Here is a 22,191-nt window from a genome sequence, read left to right as displayed (position 1 = left end):
CAATTACATTTATGTTGACATACAACGGCATAAAAAATAAAAAAAATTACATTGGATATAATTCATAAGTAGAAAGTGGCAAAAGGACACATCATCATTGGAATGTACAAAAATGGTTATCAACCAAATTCATTTATTTTCACATTACAGTATTTCTAAGAGTTCTCATACAATATTGCAATTGCAATTGCAAGATCCTATTACACGTGTTTTTTTCCCTTTGTTTTTGTGTTTCTATGGAGGAAGTTTCAAAATTAAAGTTATTCTTTATAGAAATTTATGCTGTTTTCTCCTAAATAATACACTCTAGTGGAAATTTCCATCACAACATGAAAAAAAAAAAATCCATCTGCCAAACAAAGCCCCTAAACTCAGCAAGAGAAGAGTTTCCTAGTGTGTCCCCATTGGTATGTCCTATACATAGTTGGAAGGCATTAAATGGCTTCTTTGAGAAAACTATTAACATTTGTGTCTCAAGTGCAGAATATTGATGGAAAATACATAAGACACAATACATCAGACTGACTCAGTCTGCTCTACATAATGGATTGTGCAGAAATTGCATGGATGCTGCCCATAAAGTCTCACTTCTTTGCTCAATCAGAACATCTCAAGTTTTTTCATAAACTAAATATATGTGATTATACTGTTTGACTTCTATACAAACAATGTTATGTGGGCAAGTTCATTTCTGTCTAAAAGATATTTTTTTTAAAATAAAGAGAAGGTTGTAACATTTTCCACATACTTGTGTACACAGGAATCAAATGACTTGCTCAGAGTCTTCCGAGCAGTCACAGGTTCCTGCCCGTTCATTGCTGTGTTTTAGTCAGAAGGCCATGTTACCACACTGACTCACTTGGCATAGTCCAGCAGAGAATCAAGATCATTAGAGACATGGAGATTTAGATTCTGATTAAATTTTTTACTGATTAATAGAACCATATCACAAAGTTAGAAAAGACAAACACTATTTTTAGTAGTGCCATGGTGACTGAGAATTTCAAATTAAATTAGATTTAGAAGGTTAACTGGGTTGTTAATATAGGTAAAATAATTCTCTGTGTATTTGTTAACAAATCTTATTAAATCAAAGAAATGATGTGGGAGATGACTTGTTTTAAATAAAGTTTAAGTAATAATTTGGAATCTCCACGCACTTGCAAAATGGATTCAGTTTGTAATATAATGGAAGAAAATAAGATCAATAAGAATAATGTTTAAATGCCCACTCATCACAAGGAAACTTTACTCTTACTGTTTAAGGTAAAAAGAATAAAATGACAGAAACAAGCATTGATTTGAAACATCCTTTGGGAGAAAAACGTGGCCTTCTTGTATGTAGTTGTGGGATAGGAAAGGTGAAGTTTCCAAGCCACAGTGACTTTTTTTTTAGCTGATTTCCTCCATTATGAAAAGAGCCTGTTTCATATTTTATGCTCACAGACTAGAGAAAGCATGCTTGTGGTAAAGCCATAGCAATGGGAAGTAGTTTATGTTCTGCGCTTATGTGGGAATAACAAATCAAAACCAGACGTATGTTTGGTTTCAAAAGTGTGGTTTTGTTATAGAAGATTTACTTAACGTTTGAAATATTGAAATGCTATTAGCCCGGGGTTTGGATAGGAATAGAGAAAAGTTAACAGGTTATATTTTTGCCAAAGTATTGATTTACATTTCACTGAAAGCCTCTTGCTTGTTTTATATTTTTTTCTGTATTCATGGAAACAGAAATCTGTGCTCAGTATAAATATCAAGTTATAGTACAAATGATTAATATAGGGCATTGAGACACTGAATTTCCAAGAAAACTTGAATTTACTTCAGTTCTAAGACTAAGATACTTCTAAAATATGTCATATGGTTTTTTCCAGGCATGATTAAAATTAGCAACACCTAGCTTAAAAGTTCACCCATATCCTTTAGACCAAATTCAAAATAGTTTGAATCCACGTAGAGTTTCAGAATCTATGTTATTGATTGCAAAGGAAAACTAAACTCCAGAATAACATCGATTGCTTTTGTTTATAAATAGCAAATAAGGCACAAGCCATGGAAAACGTTCTAATCTGTCCTGATGTTAACACCTGCATTATAGATTAGAATTGTAAATTGTCTTTCCCTTTGGCTTGCTATTTTACCTTTTTAAAAAATGATTTCCTAAACAAATTAAGAATAACAATGGTTTTTAAATTGTTGAGACAAGTTCACTATTTTGTTTTCATTTTGTTGTAAATCTTTCATTATATTTCTATTTTTCTTGTATGAAAAACATGTGAGAATTACTTCTCCCTATACCAGTCACTCGATTGTTAAAGGTGAAATGGAATGAGAATAATACTTGTGTTATTTTGATTCAATGAGAAATGCCATAATAATCACATTTTCCCCCTGTGTGGACCATTTCCTGATATAGCACCAGCTTGGTCTCACATGGTTGAATTGAAAAATCTAATTTGGAAATGGATCTTGTTGATTTCCATTTACTGTGCTTTTCCAATGCACTCATCCATCAGTACTGACTCCTTGTAGTACAACCATTTCTCTTTATACGGGTTTCTATAGAGGAGTCACCAGATCTGTTCTTTAAATGTTTCATCATCTAAACTTTAAATACTGATGTGACTCAATGTCATCTAATTTGCAATTCATCTTTTACTGGAATTAGGCAGTACTAACAAATTTGACCTAAAGATAATTGAAACATACTGAACTTTCATTCAACAAATCTTAAAAAGAGAAACAATTAAGTTATTGTGATAATTTATTGAAAAAAGAAAAGGTAATTAGTTAGATATGAAAATTATGTGAGAAACTGACCCGTTAAAAATAGTTAAAATATTTGGAAATATCAAGTCCTTCTTGTATATAAAGGTATGGTGTAGTACAAGCAAAAGCAATTCTTACAGGCTTTTCTCATACAAAACCATGCAGGCTGAGTTACATCAAACGAGAGAAAAATTATGCTGGGTTTGTTGAGCCAATTCAAAAGAATGCTGCTATTTTGAACACTTTTAAGGAAATTATTGGCAAGCAAAATGGATTGACAATTTATTGATTCCAAATTCGTCCATCTTAACTCAAGTATTTCATCAGAATAAATGTTATTCACTAATAGAGATTTAAATTTTATCTACCAATTTAAATCCTAAACTGTCCTAAAATGATCTATTGTTGCGATATAAAGTAAAGAATCTTTTATAATATTTTAGCATTTTTCATTCTTTACATTTTCTTACTTCTTTGTGGTAGGATCTACAATCTGGGTAAATTATCATTGAACTGAAAAAACAAAATAAAACTACTTGTTGCTGATCTAAAGCTTCAGCAAAAGTTTGAAGTGGTGATAAAGGGTAGAGTTTCATATATTTTTTTCATAATCAGTTTGATGTGTTGCTTGATAGAGCTGTTACTCTTAGCTTTCTTTAGGATTCCTATAAAACTTTAGATAAATTATGATTTTTGGTGGTACAGTGTTGTCTTTGAACACATAATTGTAATTTTTAAAAAATGGATGCTATGGTCTGAATGTTTGCATTATCCCCAAAATTCGTATGTTGAAAACCTAATGCCAAAGGGGATGGTATAAGGAGGTGGGGGCCTATGGGAGGTGATTAGGTCAGGAGAGTAGAACCCTCATGAAATAGATTAATGCCCCTATAAGAGAGGTATAAGAGAGCTCCCTTGCCTTTTTCACAATGTCGGCACGAAGTCAGCTGTCTGCAACCCTGAAGAGGGCTTTCGCCAGAAGTAACCACACTGGCACCCTGATTTTGGACTTTCAGCAGCCAGAACTGTGAGAAATAAATTTCTGTTGTTTATAAGCTACTCAGTCTGTGTTATTTTGTTATAGCAGCCCAAATGGAATATAGCAATGGACTAGACATAACATAGTTTCAAAACAAAATGTAATTTCATGTAATTGGAGATTGACAAGTTGACCCATGCAAAATGGATTTATAACTTCATAAAATATTTAAATTTTTTATATTATGCACATCTCAAATAGTTATATATATTTTTTTCAAATGATTTAAACCCATTGATGTAGGTCTCAAATTATTTTACTACTTCTCAAATATTTAAGAAAATACGTGATTTTGAAAATCACATATTTGTAGAGTGAATCTAGTCTAAACTTATGCTTAAAGACCACCTGTTGAATATCCTGGTTTTCCGGAAATCTATGGTAGTCTCTTAAGCAGGTCAGATTATCTAGGTTTCTGCGAAGGCAGGATTTACAGTATGCTTTTTCAGATTTCATAGAGGATGGCATATATGATTGCCTGGACGACTGGAGCTACCATCCTAAAAATACTACCCTTAGTTAATTTTCCGTAGAATACTCTTTATCATCATGCATACTTTTTAAAAATCTTGTTGCTTTTTACATATTTACATAGTACTACATTTCTTGGTATTTTTAAGTGAGTAAATGGCAGTTTTGGGTTTGGGGGCTTTTTTTGTTTTACAAGAAATAGTAGAAAAGCAAGATAGCTTATTTTTGCATGAAAGTTAAGAAGTAAACTTGTATGTAAATGCTCAAGATATTGTGTGCACTACAGTGATTGAAACTGCACATATAACCAAGTTTACCTCCGGCTATAGGGGAAACATTACTCAGATTTTAATGCTTATATCTGTTTTTTCTAAAAATACTAAGCAGTGCCAGAAAATATAAAATACAAAATTTGTAATAAACAGTACTATTATTTTAATATATTTTAAGAAGAAAAAGACAGGGTAAAAATGTTTGAGAAATTAACAGCAGAGGAGAAAGTTTACTCAGCTATAACCCAAGTTTTAATTAAAGCCATGATTGATGACAAATGCCATCTTGCAATGTGACCTCTAGAAAGATCTACAGCTGTTGAATCAATTGAGAAGATGGTCTCTACTGTTTTCAAAGTAAAGCACAAAGAAGATAAATCATATTTACAATTATTAATCACGTGAACATTATATCAATGATTTGGAAATCTGAAGACAGGCAAAAAGTGGTCCTAAAAAATGAAGTAAGGAGCTTTGGGGATGCCATATTTGGGAAGCCATAATTTCCAGATTATTAACCTAATCACTTAAAAGAACTTTTCACTGCATTAATCCCATTTAAATTTAAGATGGAAACATTGAATAGAGACGAAACTCTATTAGCTGCACGATGTGAATCAAATGTGACTACAGACAGGGCTGGAGATAAAAAATGAGACAGTAAGCAGACTTTCAAAAGACATCATTAGCCAATAAATATTCAGCTAGGAGAGCAACTGCATTGGAGAAATTCTTTACCCACCAAGAGTGGCTATATCCATGATCACATTTGATTAAGTCTTTACAAGAAAGCAAGTGATCAAATGAGATTCACAAAAACAAAAACAATACAAGAAGATGCTCACAGTGTTTTGACATTGTTGATGAAGACCACAGGGCAGCTGTGGAATTTTTTTAAAGGGATTTAAACAAAAGTCTCCTAGAAAAGCCAGCAAAACCAAGGTCAAAATCCCTCTAGACCTCCCTGATCTGAGCCCATTAATACAAAAAGAAGGAAAAGAACTCTAACATAAAGAAGAAAAATAAAAGACAACTAATGTTGCTGAAAAATAAGTGTTTTTAATAAAAGTTAAAAGCACATGAATTATATAGTTTGAAGAAGAGATTTTTAGTATCCATCTTTAAGTATAGGAAATTCTGTTATTTAGACATCACTATGTGTTCTCGAGAAGCAGAGCAAAAGGCAACAAGCTTAAATAGCATTGAGTGGGATTTATGCTATAAAAAAAGATGAGATTTCCTGCACTAGGAGTTGTTAAATCCAGGAATAAGGGACAGAAGGAAGCTGTACTTTCTTTTGAAGGGGTAGAGAATTAAGGTAGCTCCTCATCTGTCAGAAAAGTTTAAGACAGGGTGAATGGATTAGGTGACCTTTCAAAATTACTTCCAGCCCAGGATTTATGATGTCAATATAAACCAGCAGCCCCAGATGGAAACTTGGGCAGGAACTGCAGATTCTTGAACTTGTTTCTGCTGCTCCTTGAACACAGGCATAGTCAGATATCTTGCTAGAAGAACTTGTAGTCAACAGTGCAAGCTTTGGAGTCAGAGAGCTTGGGTTCCAAGACTGTGAGTTTCAGCTTCTTCAGCCACAAAAGGTGGGTAACTACTGCACTTGTATCATTGGATTGTTGAGAAGATGAAGCGAGATGATGTACATAAGGCAGATAGGATGAAATAGGTATACAATAAAAGTCAGTATTCCCATTAAACTCTATTCTGCCGCTACACCAACCATCGCGGTATAAAACGGTGCTCTGCCAGTGACAGCTCCACCTTTCTTCCTTGTCTATTTCCCCTGTATTTTCTGCTCTTCCCCACTTCTACTCTCAATAGAAAAGCCCTGTGTCTATCAAGAAAAACTTTCAACTACTAAATTTCATCACTAGATACAGACAATACAGACTCTGCTGATGTAGAAGGGGTAGATGAAGTGGATAACTAGACAAATCATTGCAACATTAGAAAATGTGCCAAATATCAGCAAACTATGGCTTCTTTTGAATGAAATTTTGTGCATCTATTAAAATACTTTGTAAAAATATTTAATGACATGGGAAACTGCTGTAATGTAAGCAGATAAAATTGAATAAAATATCAAAATAATATAAAAACACATATATCCAAATATAATAGATTTCAGAAAATAAAGTACTTCAAAATATTACAGTATATACCTCTATATACCTTTTTTATGCCAGTGATTTGAATTTTCTCCTAAAGTGTATTTTCCCTGCATTACAGGTTTTATTATTAGAAAAAGTTAATATTTTTAATTTGTTTTATTTTATAAAATATAGCCTTTTATTCCTTATCTTGTTTTTATAGTTTTCTCAAAAAGTTATCAGCTATTAGTTCTGATTCTTGTTTTAGGAAGGAACTGGCCCCTGTGTTTTATTTTTGACATGTCATTTAGATGTGACTTGTAAGTATACAGATTTAATAATTTTTAAATATTTACAAAGATATCTATTCGTACATTGCAAGTATCATTTGAAGATGCTATGACAAGATGTTAGTGGTGAAACGACCATAAATCTGACCTTGATTTTCTTTTATCAGACTTTTACTATCGCTTAGAATAAAAAACAAATCTTCATTTTCTTCTTCATCATTCTTTTGAACAAAATCTTAAATTTCACTCAGGATTTTGCAGATCAGTGATAGTTTATCAAATAAATCAATAACCACATGGATATAGATATAAAATCATGTATGAAAATTCTATAAATAACAAGTTGTTTTTAAAGTATAGAGATATTTTTGGCTATTATTCTGAATAAAATGATTCATCTCCTGTTTACATGTATATTTCTCGCAAAGAGTCAACATGTATTTATTTATTTTGCTCAATATATGATCTCATTAAGAACATTTTCTTCTTGGGGCCAGTCCAGTGGCATAGTGATTAAGTTCATGTGCTCTGCTTCAGCGTCCTGGGTTCACAGTTTGGATCCTGGGTGCGGACCTAAACACTGCTCATCAAGCCATGCTGTGGCAGGCGTCCCACATATAAAATAGAGGAAGATGGGCACAGATGTTAGCCCACGGCCAATCTTCCTCAGCAAAAGATTTTTTGAAAATATTTCACTATTTTGAAAGTGACTCGCAGAAGTTTCTCTATCCTCAATTTACACTGATAATGCCTCATTCCCAGATGGTTCAGAAAATATTGTAATAATCATATTGATAAAATATGAGTGATAAGAAAAAGAAAGCATTGAGCAATCACAAGAGACTCTTTTTCTTTTCTTTCACCCTGAATCCAATATTACTAAAGTTTATTCACTTCTTCCTTCATTCCAGGCACCATGTTGAGGACACAAGGCCAAATATGACATCTGTATTCCCACAGCACATTGTACTTTTTTTTTAGTATTTCCACATTTTATTATAGATAATTACATTTCTCCCAACTAGACTGTAAGCTACTGGAGGGCAAAAGCTATATAGACTTTTTATTTTTGTATTTCTAGGGCCTGACAAATATTCAGCTTTTTTGAGTGACTGAGTCAATGAATGGACATTGAACTAAAGGAGTCTATCTTTTAAGAGAACTGTTCTCTATTCTCGTAATAGACACTAAAAGCCTTGAATAAGGATGTTGAATTTCTTATTCCCTCCGGGAGTGTCAGACCTCATTTCCATTTAGTCATTGCCTCTAACCTTAAAAATCTAAGTAAACATAAATGAGAGGAGCACAGTTACCAATTGCTTAATTTTCATTTATAAGTTTATTATCTTTTTAGTATTAAGCAACTTTGGAACAATCATCACATCATTTAAGTTGTTCCCAAATTACTTTGTCCTCTCCAGGTTTTTGTTTATTTGTTTGTTAGTTTTTAATAAATAAACTCCAAGTAAATACTTTCAACCATGTATCCATGTCTATATTGGTTGTCAATTTGTGAAAATATGTTCTTTAAGCAATACAGGGATAATTCATCAAGTAATTCCTGTAATGCCTCTTTTCTTGTTAATAAGTTCCCCAGATAATCATATCACTATTGCTGTTTTCACAATGAGACCTAACATAGTGGAAGAGGCTGCATGAATACAAGTAACTGATAATAAAAGAGCTGATGAAAAAAACAAAACAATTCTGTCAGTCACCTTAAGAAATGTCACCCCCAGGAAAATAAAACTGAGTATGTAGCGCGTACTGCATATATCTGCTTACATCCCTTGGGCCAAAAAAAAAAGTCTTATTTATGTCTTTCACGGCTCTGGCTTACTGATCTTCTCTGGACCTCTTGACTGTCAATATTTTTGTTTGGAGGGAATACTTTTTCTCTTTCCAAGCTGAAAGAAAAATACAAGCTTGTTTTCTCCTTCCCTCCAGGATATAAAAGAAGAAAAACAACAGTTAAAAAGAAACTCTTAAAAAGCAACTGCCATAAAAATAGGAAGCAAACACATGGTATGGGAAGAATTCAAATGTTTGCTTATTTCATGAAAAAGTTAATGCCTCAGAATGTTGACAGCCTTCACCAAAGTACTCTCTCTATATTTATCATGAAGAGGAATCCTCCCAGATTAAAAGGTAAAGAAAACCCCAAGATCTTAATAGATTATATTAAATAGAACCATCTCATATATTCATAAGGAATTGAGTCTGATTTTCAGAAAGAGATGACAGTAGCTTTGATGAGGACGGCCCTAAGGACTCCTGTTGATGGGCTAGGTATTATCTTTCTTCTCTCATCTCCAATCCAAACCTATTAAGGCTGTGGAATTGTCAGCATGACATCTTCAGCAATTGTAAATGCATCCCCGTATTGCGGATTCACAGATTCCACACACCAATTTACTTCTAGTTCACAAAAAAAATGCTATTTTAAAATCTCTATCCATTCTTAAATTATCTTGTTTGCCTATCAATTGTATTTTTATAATGTTTTGACAGATCTTATATAATCAAGAGAATTGAGCCTGTTTATTCTGCTGCCTAGAGTCAAACTAGCCAACTCATAAAAATATAATTTTTGATCATGTTTTTACTTGATTCCAAAGATCTGAAAGTTGGAAAAAATTCCAGATACATATACATGAATCTGCCATGCAAACTAATAGGTGCATCCATGCTTCCATTGTTTGAAACTGCCATGCTCTGCTAATCAACCAGAGTTCCCTGTGTTCTGCATTCATATAGAATATACTTTTAGACACCAGTGGATTCAAAATGTGTTTTTTTCCCACTAGTTTCAAAATGTCACAAAGCTAGAGAGAAGCTCTGTGATTTAAAACAGAAAAGTTTTTTGTCTGTGTCTCTTCCCTCAATCCATCATTATCATGTGGAAACTTAGATATTTCTTACAATTACCTAAAATGTACAGGTAAACTCAGTGCGTTTGAGTATGCTTCCATCTTATGCATATGTGTACTACTCTGAATTATAAACAAATTACATACTTTAAATTTGAAAACCTGCTACATCAGGAAAGACTTTAAAAATCTCGTTTTTTAATTCCACAATGTCTTTGGCAACAAAAGTTAGAATCTAAATTCTCATGATAGAGAGTATGTGTGAAGAAGAAAACAAAATACAGTAGCGTTTTTATTGAACACTTTGGTTTTAATGAAGCAAACACAAATATTCTACATTTAGCTCTCTACACCTATTCAAATAGTGATTTCGAAATTTTAAGAATAAGTTCAAATCACAGAGGAACAATACAGCTGAATAAAGTGGGCTATAGCAGGAACTCCATACCTGTTGAAATTATTGTTAGGGTTTAATGGCTGGCAAGATGAATAGCTTTCATGGTGAAAAAACAAACATTTTGGCCAGGAGTTTAACAAGCTCAATGAGATTCTTATATGCCCAAAAAACCATGTAGAACATCCGGCACTGGTTGTTACAATGATAATTCAAGGTTTGCTCTGAATATTATGTAAAAAAGCCAGCAACCTAATAACTTCTACTTAAACAGATAATTACAGGAGGTATTAGAGGCGTGGAGTAAGTATTGTCCCCAGTTTAGAGTCCAGATAGTACTCATGCTTTCATTTTCAGAAATGCATATGTAGATTGCTTACCCCTAAGTTCTCCAGTTCAGAAGCTCTCTTACAATGACATTACAAAAAAAAAGTAGACAAAGCAATCTGACATTTCTTAGCCTCTGGTAGCTTACAGTTAAATAGAGCAGTCATTGAAACAGTTATTTGTTTTAAAAAATACCACTAAGCATGAAATTACGAAGCAAGACAATAAAGGTGAAAAACATAAGTCATTGGCAAAATTAGTAACAGTTTACTGGAAACTAGACAACATTTTTAGCACAACTGTAGAATCCATTTAGAGAAATAGTCTACATTTAGACTACTTAGTTGGAAAATTGAGTAAGAAACGGAAAAATAATGTTTCCTCTTGCCATCAGTACTATCATTTTTGCTTCTCTGAATTGGCTGCTGGGTTTACATCTCATTAACCGATCCACTCAGAATCATTAGGGCTGGAGGCTAATAGATGCTTCTCTGTCTCACAATACCTATTAAAGCAGTCGACACATCTTTAATGTGGTGTAACTTCCAACTAATTTTTTTAAGGTCAGCCTGTCACGTTGCAGTCAGCAGTGTTATTGTCAAGTCTACCGGTGTGTGAGTCTATGTCCAGAAGACCTGTGTTCTGACCACTCTCAAGCTTAGGAGTGGGCTACCGAGGCCATGGCTCTACCTGCCCTTGTTCTTTCAGAAAACATATTTGGAAATATTTCACAATAATAATATATCATATACTACACTAATATAAATATATATCAATATAATGTATCTTACTATTTAGTGCCTCCATTTTTATAGCCTAGAAGATTTAACAGCAATTCAGTAACATTGATTTTGTGTAATAAAGTATTTCTTTAATTTTTAAAAAAAAGTAGAAGAAAAATTACTGCTGTATTAGACAACTTTCTTCCTATAATGTTTGTGTATTTTAGTTAACAAGGTGTATTGATATGTCTTTCTTTTGTTGTTGTTGTTGTTTTTTTTTTGAGAAAGATTGGCCCTGTGCTAACATCTGTTGCCAATCTTCCTCTTTTCTTTTTTCTCCCCAAAGCCCCAGTACGTAGTTGTGTATCATACTTGTAGAGTTGTATCTCTTCTATGTGGGACGCCGCCTCAGCACAGCTTTATGAGCGGTGAGTAGGCCCATACCCAGGATCTGAACCGGCGTACCCTGGGCCGCTGAAGTGGAACGTGCAAACTCAACTGCTACACCACCAGGCTGGCCCCTACTGACAGATCTTTCTATAAAAGTATGTAATTATAACAGGCAAAATCGTGAGGCTGGTATCTCATATGACTACACATTTGACTTTAAGTTGAGTAACTTAAAAGATACCCTTCTTAACTGTCAGTCTTGGCAAATACAGTGTCAAAATAATTCTAATTTCTTGAAAAAAAATTATGGCAAAAGCATATTCAGAAATCCATCCGAAAGAATGCATTACATAAAAGTAGAACATAATGAGCAATATCTATATGATAAGATGTTTTCAAAAAGTTTGTGGTTGTGATCCCCTATACAAAAAGCAAGATCAAAGGCCAAAATGTGTAATGAGATGCTGTAATGTAGTCAATAATTTTATGGTGAACAATTATTTACCTTATTTACCTGCAAGATAGCTAGTTTTCTCGTTTAAACACGTCTTCTGCTAAATGGCAACACGTTTGTGATGATAAACCACAGCCAAAGCATCACTTTATACATATTTTTCTATCTTGTTTTCCTGTAGTAAAACTCAAACTGATTAACAAAATTGTGTTTATACATTTGTGTTCATCATGTATACGCTGTATTCTTGCACCAAAAGTTGGGATTCTCCTTGTGGGAGTCTTACTTTTCTCTTATTTGGGTTTCTCATCATGTTGTTTTTAAAATCTCAGCTAATTCAAGTTGTGTTTAGTAGATAATATCAAAATTAAAATGATCAAAAGTTTACAAAAAACTTGGAAGATTTTACTTTTGTCCTAAATGTGCAAAAACTTAAAAGTGGTACATTGTAATGTCAATAATTCTATGCTCTTTGCTAGTAAGCATATGTAAATCTCAGAATTGCATCATTAAGATTTAGACAGATTGTTATAACAAGTCCCTAAGGCGCTTATCAAACCTTACATCTAAATATTTATGTGGAAAGAGCAATATTGTCTACATAGCCTGAGTGAATGGAAAAATTAAGGTGTTATTACAATAAATGGGAAACTAAATATTCCAGATGGACATATCTACTCAATATAAAAAAATCCACTTTGGATTTCACAAGTACAGAATAACCAGTTCTTCTAATCAACGTGTGAAAATAAATCTGTGTTTAAAAAGAGCCCCCTCTTTGGTCAAAAATATATTTTATATGTAAAGAAGTGATTAAAATAGTGTGAATGTTCCAGCTTCTCTAGGCTCTGACTAAATGATGACTAAAAAAAGAAACAAACAAAACACTCAGCTTAACTTAAACACTGAGAATGTTCTGGTTCATGGTGAGTATAAGTTACAGCCATCCCTCACATTCAGAAAAAAAAAAAACTCTATTTAAAACAATTCCGTGGTTTGTCTGCAAAATGGGAAGAGGTATCCTCAGTGAACCAGAGATCATGAAAAACCCCTGAAAGATCAAGAACAGACAGAATTGGATTATAGAAAGAAGGCTCAATTTAAACACAAGCAAGAGAACACTTCTGAAACATGGCAGAGACTGCAAAGGAGCCTCTCTTGTCTGTTGATCCAAGTAGGCAAAATCCACTATGTTTATGATCAATCTATGAGTGTTTATTTTAATATATATCATTAAAAAAATCTTGATCAAACATATTTGATGGGTAGCAGCAAGGAAAAGGAGGAGGAAATGGGAGTAAGTGAAATTATGCTTTACTAGAGAGGCTCAAGACGTTAATTGACAGTGGTCATTGATTAAAAATTAAATATTGAAAAATGCAGTATTTAATATGTGTTAGAACATAATGATGAGAGTCCACTTTCTGCAAAGTTGTAGTAGTGGGCTAGTGGTTTGGAATAACCATTCCTTAAAAAAAAACAGAATATCTTTGTATCATATATATATATATATATATATATATATATATATATATATCTAAGTATGTGTGTGTGTGTACACATATATGTATATGCATATATGTGTGCGCACATACATATACATGTATATATGTGAAGGCAATGAACATTTTCCAAGGCAGTAAGAAATGGTGAGGCAAAGATCTATGAGAGTAGGGATACACACATGTGTACCCAGGATTTGGTTCTGCTTTTCTCCAACAGATATTTGGCTCTGCATAGCATAATAACCTGAAAATAATTTTGAACAGAACACATGAGAGTAAGCAGAGGTGGAGAATTGGACAAAGCCTTATTCATTCCATTGGTTTTGGCTGGGAAGCTCAAGCGCTAAATCATAGGAGTGAGGTTAAACAAGAAATAAAGCATTCTTCCCAAAGATAAAAATCCAGCTTCAATTTACCTCAAACTTTTATTGGATTAATGTCATCTGGGATTTCTAGTGGGCAATCTCAGCCATGTTCAGAGGAAGATAATTGAGAATCTCAAATAATCTTTAAATTTTTTATTTAAAATTTCCAACACCTAAGGAAATTAAACTATGTGACTATAAATCACGAAACAGATCAGAGCATAAAAAGAAGCCACCTGGATACAGATAATGATGATTTCAGCCATAGCCTTTAAAATAACTATACTACATACAGTATACATATACTAAACTACATATAGTATACATTAAGAATGTCATCAAGGTACTATAAAATGAGCAAAAAGAAACAAATGAAAATTTGATAACTGAAAAATATAGTAATTGAGATTAAGAATAATATAGAATTGTCTATAGAAGATTAGACAGAGCTGAAAATAAAATTAGAATTAAAAGATAAATCAATAAAAAATATCCAGAATGAAACACAGAGAGACAAAAAGATGGAAAATAAAGTAAATACCATGACAGAAACATAGGATATGGTGAGAAGTATAAGAAATGTGTAAACAGCATCTCAGCAGATAAGAAAGAAAATGAGGCAGAAGCAATGCTTGAAGAGATAATGACAGGGAAAATGCAAATGTGATGGAAGACATAAACTCATATATTCAAGAAGTCCTAAAAATCATGAGAGGAAAACTATACCTAGTCGCTTCATAGTAAAAGAACTAAAAATCTAAGATTAAAAAAAATCATAAAAGTAGAGGGAAAAAAGTCATATAAAAAGAGCAACCATAAGACTGAAATTTGAATTCTCAACAGAAACAGCAGAAGGCAGAGGACAAGAGAATGATGTACTCAATATGCTGAAAGAAAATAATTTCCAATTGGAATCTTATGCCCACCAAATTGCCAATTTAGAATTCTATATGCAGCAAAAATACCATCCAAAAAGGAAGCTGAAACAAATTGCAGAAGAACAAAAACTGAGATAATTTATCATTAGCATACCAGCACTAAATACAGTACTAAAGAGTTTTTCTCAAGCAGAATATGAATGATCTCAGATGAAAACTTGTAGATACAGAAAGGAATAAAGAGCAATATAAGAAGAGCACATAATGGATAACTATAAACAAATATTAACAAATATTAGCTATCTGAAATAGAAATGATATTGCTGAACTGGATTGAAAGAGAATGAAAAAGTATATTAACAAAAGAAAATTTGGTGCCACTATATGAATATTAGGAAAAGTAAACATTGTGCCCAAAAGCATTACTAAAGAAAGAGAGGGACAAGTTAACGAGAAATATTTGAATCAAAAGAACCAGAATTCAAAGGAGCAACGAAAATCTGTATCAATGTAGGAGATGTTAGCACATTTTTTTTTAAGAATAAGACAACCAGACAAAATAATGCACATTCCTTTCAAGTGCACACAAAATTACCACGATTACCAACATTGTGAGACATAAAGGATCTCTCTCCAAATTCCAAAGGCTTGAATCGGAAAATGTCACAGAAAAATTAAGCTAAAAATCAGTAAAAAGAGATTACTAGTGAATAATTTTATGCTTGGTAATCAGGAAATCATTGCTTAATTAGTCATAGCTCAAAGTGTAAATCAAAATGAAAATGAAAAATAATTAGCCAAATAGTTATTGTAATATAATATACCAAAACTTGTGAGATGCAGCTAGAGCTGTATTAAGACAGAAATTTGACCCTAATTGTTTTTAATTAGACAAAAAGTTTCCAATCAATTCTATTATCATCTATCTCTATGAGATAGAAAAATGAGAGCAAATATAACTCAAAGAAATTAGAAGACCTAACATATAAACAGAAGCAAAATTTAAGAAAATATATGTTTTAAAAACTTTCAAAAGAGAGGGTCAACAAAAATGACTTTTCGTCTTTGCGTCTTTGTAAAGATCTGTAAAACTGCTAAAACTTTGGTAAGAATAATTTTTTAAAAAAAGAATTTGTAATATTGATTTCAAAAGGAAACAGTAAAAGGGAACATCATTACAAAATTTGTGGATATTAAAAAGAATCTAAGAAGATATTAACTACTTTACACCAATACATTTGAAACTATTAGACGAAATGAAAAAAATAGCAGCAAAGTTCAATTTCCAAATTGCACAGGAATAAATAGAAAATCTAATGCTTAAGAACCAGAGTTTGCAATTAAATCTTTCCCACACAGACACATCCAGCAGGACAGCTCCAGTAGTAGACTGTACTAGATGTTGAAAGAAAAGATGACAGATCTGACACAAACTCTTCGAGAGAAAGGAATAAATGCAGATAGTCTCTTGACTGTTCTATGGGGCCATCATTGCCTTGATATCAAAACCTGACAAAGACATTCAAGGAAAGGAAAACTATACAAATCGCTCTCCTATACATGAATACAGAACTCCTAAACCAAATATTAGCACATTGAATTCAACTATATGTAAAACCCATATTACATCATGCTGCAGTTGGGCTGATTCCAGAAATCAAAGTTACTTTAATTTTATAAATTGAGGATAATTCAAACAAAACTAGATAAAAGGAAGAAAAGACATATGGTCATATGAATAATTTTTTACAAAAACAATTCACTATCTTTTTATGATTAAAATTTTTATACACTAAACTGTGTCATATTTCTTAATTTAAAACAGATTATCTAACAAAAAAGTTTTTTTAAACATAGAAAATATTAGCTTTAATTTTTAAATGTTGAAATCTTTCCCTCTTTCCTAAAGGAAATCGATTGTTGGCACTTGTAATTCAACATTGAAATCAATGCTCCAACCTATACACTTTGGCAAGAAAAAGAAGTAGACATATAATGCTAGAAAGCAAAAAACAACAAGAACAATAACAACAAAAATATGAAACATTATTCTCAGATGATGAAATTGTGTTGTGGAAAATACAACAGAGTTTATATATTACCTATAAAAATTAATGAGTGAATTCATCAAGATTCCTAAATACAAAAACCTATATATAAAAGTGAACCGTATACTACATTTTAGCAGCAGAAGTATATACTCACATACACACACCTGCATATATACATATATAAAGTTTTATACATAAACAATACATATATAACTTAGACATATAAAGTATATATAAACATATTGTCTACATACATATATATACAGTCTTGAGAGAAATTAAGAAGATCTAAAAAATCTCTCCGGATGTAAGTACTCTCATGTCCATTTTGCAGATAAGAATGTTGAGACTCAGGCAGAGAAGCCATTTTGGCTTAGGTTGTGATTCAGGCTGCCACCTCTCGGGGTGGCTGTTCAGTCCTGTTTAGTGACTTGAGTGACAGTTATCAACATGTTTTCTAGACATGTTATAAATTAATTAAAATAAATTAATTTTTTGTCCTGTATCTTGCTGTATTTTAAAATTTTTTTAATTTAAAAAATTTCTTCTTGGGAACAGGAACCTTCTAAAACATTGAAAACTACACCTTTTATTTGTTTCTTATCAGTGAAAAATCACTGAATCGAAGCATGAGTTGCCTATGTCTGAAAATAATCCTTTATAATTACGCCTATCCATTGTGCACAAATTCTATTGAAGAATCTGGTTTTCTCTACTGAATGTACCTTGAAAACATGATTTGTTGGTCGAAACGTCTGTGGTAACGGACAGGAAAAATGTAGTATAATGAAGTCCATATCCAAGCAAACATTGACTGTTGAAGTTGGAAAAATCAGATATTAAATATTTGGCATCTAGGGAAACAGACTGACTACTAAAAAGAAGTGTGCTTTAAATGAGCATTATGGGTAATTCTAACGCTTATTAATAAGAATTGCTAAGATTTGTTCCCTTTCCTCACTTTTATCTGGACTTTCCCTTTCCTTTGTCTCTGTTGGCCCTGGTTTACTTAATTTAGATTCTATTCCAAACAGTTTCTCCTCAATGTGAGGATTCTTCTAGAAGTTAGCCTTGGCTTATAGTTTTGTAGTTCACAGGGCCTAGACTGTTCCATCAATTTAGATATTACGGTAGACCCCCTGCACTCTCCTACTATTGGAGTGGGCAAAGTCTTCCTAGGTTTAGCTGTTCTTAAATTATTCCTCCATGTTTTCCTTTAAGTAACTGTTGGTTGTTTTGGAGTTCTCAAGTCCATCTGTTGGCCCATTTATTTCATGCTTCATTGTTGTTATTAGACAGGTTGTGTAGCTGTCACCAGTTTGTCCCTATTAAATCACATATTGAGATTCTTTGTCACCTCATTGTTTTGTTTTGCAGATTTTGTGAAGTGATTGTCGTTTTGCTACCCTACTTGCTCTCGTTGTTTCTACAAGGTGTTCAGAAATATTCAGAATCCTTGCTACCACATTGTTCTTCTCAGAATCTCCCCCAATGAGAAATATATATATTTTTTAAAGTTAGATCCACATTGTCCAATAAAGTAGTCTCCAGCTACATGTGGCTATTTAGGTTTAAATTTAAATGAAATGAAAACAACAATTTCTCAGTCACACTAGCCATGTTTCCAGTGCTCAATAACCACATGGAGCTAGTAGGTACCATATTGAACTTAAAGGATATAGAATAGTTCCATCATCACAGAAACTTCTACTGGACAGGGATGAATTGCAAAAATGCAGTTTAAAATATTTTTTCTATACTTATCATAGTTCTCGTTTTTGACATGCAGTCTATTTTACTCATTTAAATAACTAACCAATTTTACAAACATGACTCTTTATAAGAAGAGTTTAACTCATATCTTCCTCACAGAATGCTTTGAGGTAGGGATTATCATTGTTGTTGCTGTTATTATTATTATTATTTTACAAATAAAGATACTTAGGATAAAGCCCCAGAACCTATGACAGATCTTGGCTGGCCTAGAGAGTAGGTTGCGTATTTAAAATGATATGCTCTTTTCATTCTACTCTGCAGCTTTTCATACAGTCAAGCAAAGAAATTCAGCTACCAAAACTTGATGCTTACATTCCAAAATAAATTTCAACTCCTTAGTGCTAATTCTGTTGTTCATCAAACAATATTCTGATGTGTCCTTTGGGAAAAAAACATTCTGTGGAGATATTTGGCAGCCTTATTCAGGACAAATATTGCTTTCACCTCCATCCTTATCCCTACCCCCATCACCAGCCTAAAATTTATAATTTAGTTTGCTAATATAAATTTCTCTATTGCAAAGAATTCCCCTAGAGTCTGACAGTCTTAGGTAAATGGAAAAAAAGGAGTTTAGAAAGAGGCAAATCTAAGGACTTCATCATAGATGTCGGCAACTCACTTAAAATGCATCAAGCCCCTAAGGCCATTCTTGAAAAAACTGATGATGTGTTCAAAGATAGTGTGACCAATTCTGAGCTCACATTTTCATAAGGTATTCAATTAAATATTCCAAGGTGTTCTTTTGTTTTGTTTTTGTGAGAAAGATCGGCCCTGAGCTAACATCTGCCAATCCTCCTCTTTTTTTTGCTGAGGAAGACCAGCCCTGGGCTAACATCCATGCCTATCTTCCTCCACTTTATATGGGACACCAGCACAGCACGGCTTGACAAGCGGTGCATCGGTGCACGCCCAGGATCCAGACCTGCAAACCCCGGGCCATCACAGCGGAGCGCGCGCACTTGACTGCTTGCTCCACGGGGCCGGCCCCTCCAGGGTGTTCTAAGTTCATTTGAGAGCTCTTTTTAAAGTGTTCAAATATTCGAAGTATTTTTATCTTCTCCAACTTACAGAGTTCAAGCAAAAACATCTTTGTTTGTTAGTATGTATATTTTTATACTTGATTATATGAATCCTATAAATTCAGTTTAAGCATTCACCTAGAATATATGTATGCACAGATTGTGCAGTATATTTTATGTATGTAATCCCTAGGCCTATGAGTGTGGTGGTAAAAACTTATAGCTCATACATTTATGTGCATTAATATATTAAAAACAAAAGAATCTCCTGTGGGAATTTTGTAAGCTAGCTCGTTCTATGGCAAAAGTATTTTTTTTGCAAAAATACTCTTTATCTACCAGAATATTAATATTCAAGAGAATGTTTACCAAGAAAAAAGCAAAATTTGATTAGGATCTTCAGAAAGATGAAAGCTAATTGATCTGTGTTTTCTTTCCTTTCAAAGTATTACAGAAGTAAAGATGTAAACCATTTTAATCAGAGGAACATTTTACAGCAAAATGTACTTCTGAATATTTTTCCAGGCATTATTATAGGGAAAAATATCTATTTGCTTTTGCCACTTGCTATGAAAATATCAGTTTAAACATAGTAAGAACCAAAATAATTTTTAAACTATAATTGGTCATTGCAGATGATAAATTTCCACTGACTGTTTAACAAATAGAAATATAAGAATTGAAACAATATTTGGGGTCTATAAGGAAAAGATTGGTTCTCAAGTACACAATAAATATTTATTGAATGAATGAATAATTGAAGGAGTAGTCATTTTGATGATCAAAAAATTTCTGTAAAATCTATTTTGAGAATCTACAATTAAGTTATTGAATTGGTTATACTACTTTTTAGGATAGAGGTAAAGTTGGCAAAAATCATAAAAATGATAAAAAGCAGAGTTTAATGGCTTTTACACCAGGAAACACAGGGAAGCACTACACAGTATACATTAAAGAAATAAATTACATAAAGCATATTTAATGTTTTGATTTCAACTTACACTAAGGAAAGTCCAATAAAGTGTGATCATTTCTGAAGAATGAATTAATAAAATAATTAATGCTTATGTACAAATTAACTGCTACAGCCAGGATGCCCTGTCTTCAGATATTTACTTCTCAGTCACAAAGGGAGTACCCATGTAATTGTCATGGAATGAACAAGAATTCTTTCATATTTATCCTTTGGATTTTCTCTTTTTTCTTTTTTTTTTTTTTTGTTGAGGAAGATTTGCCCTGAGCTAACATCTGTGGCAATCTTCCTCTAGTTTGTATGTGGGTCCCTGCCACAGCATGGCCACCGATGAGTTGTATAGGTCTGTGCCCGGGATCCAAACCCAGGCCACTGAAGCAGAGGGTGCCAAACTTAACCACTAGGCCACGGGGCCAGCCCCTGGATCTTTTCTTTTTGAATGCTAAAACAGTAAAATACAAAATTTAAAAAAAAATAAGACAGTGCTCAATAACTTTTAGCTGTGCTATTCAAAGTGGATAGACGTAGGTTGAAAATATTTTCTCTCTTTTCCTTCTCCATATATTCTTTTACTTAACGTACAATTCACTAAGTTAAAAAAAAAAATTCCTTAAATGGAGAAAATACAAATGGTGAATTACAAATACACAAAACTGACTATGAGACAGTTAATTTTGCTTTCTCTGACATTTAAAAATTAGCTTTCCATCATTAAATACATATTAGTTATTTTTTTTTTTACAGTTTATCAATTCTTGTTGTATTATCCATTAAAATTGTTGCAATAAGTCCAGGCATTAAAAATTGAATACTGAAGTTTAAAAGAAAGTATAATCTTTGTACTACACAAAAATCTGTTTAATAGAGTTTCAAGTCATCTACAAAATATGAAACAAAAAAACTAAAGTTTTTTTCCAGAGGTTAGCATAAAGCGTTCTAGATATCGAGGGATAGCGGGTCAAAGAACAGAAAGGGTCTCCCACTTCCTATGAAAACTCTGTTCTCTGACCTCTGAGGCAGAGCAAGCCAGAAGCACTCTGCAGCTAAGTTAGTCCATCGTGATTTTGGTTTTTCATTTTTTTCCAAGCTAACTGAATTGATGTTTACTTACAAGCTGTTTTTTTCTAATGTAACTGACTTTTGACTGACAGCGAGTTTATTCATATCTGAACTTGAATGGCATTGAACGCTTCAGATACTCTTTTCTCTTGCCAGGTCTCTTCTTGGAAGAAGACAAGAATCTCTGACTGTTGATTCAGAGGGAAGTGCTTTCTATGCACATGTGCTTTTTACTCATTGAAATGCATGACAAATGTTGAATAAATAATACCTACAGATACAATGTGTGCATTTGGTCAATGCATACAACACTCTGAAACCTCTAATATCGTTATGGTTTTTGAGCATGTTTATGTACAAATGAAGCATACTCAGTCAATCTCAGAAAACTGTTTATTTAACCTCAAAAGCTTGACTGCAGCCAATAAAGCAAGATAATTCACAATAAATAGTGAATCTGCA

Source organism: Diceros bicornis, chromosome 1 (assembly GCF_020826845.1).
Source record: "Diceros bicornis minor isolate mBicDic1 chromosome 1, mDicBic1.mat.cur, whole genome shotgun sequence".
NCBI lineage: Eukaryota > Metazoa > Chordata > Mammalia > Perissodactyla > Rhinocerotidae > Diceros > Diceros bicornis.
The sequence above is the reverse complement of the archived record's forward strand: the minus strand, read 5'-3'. Positions refer to the sequence as shown.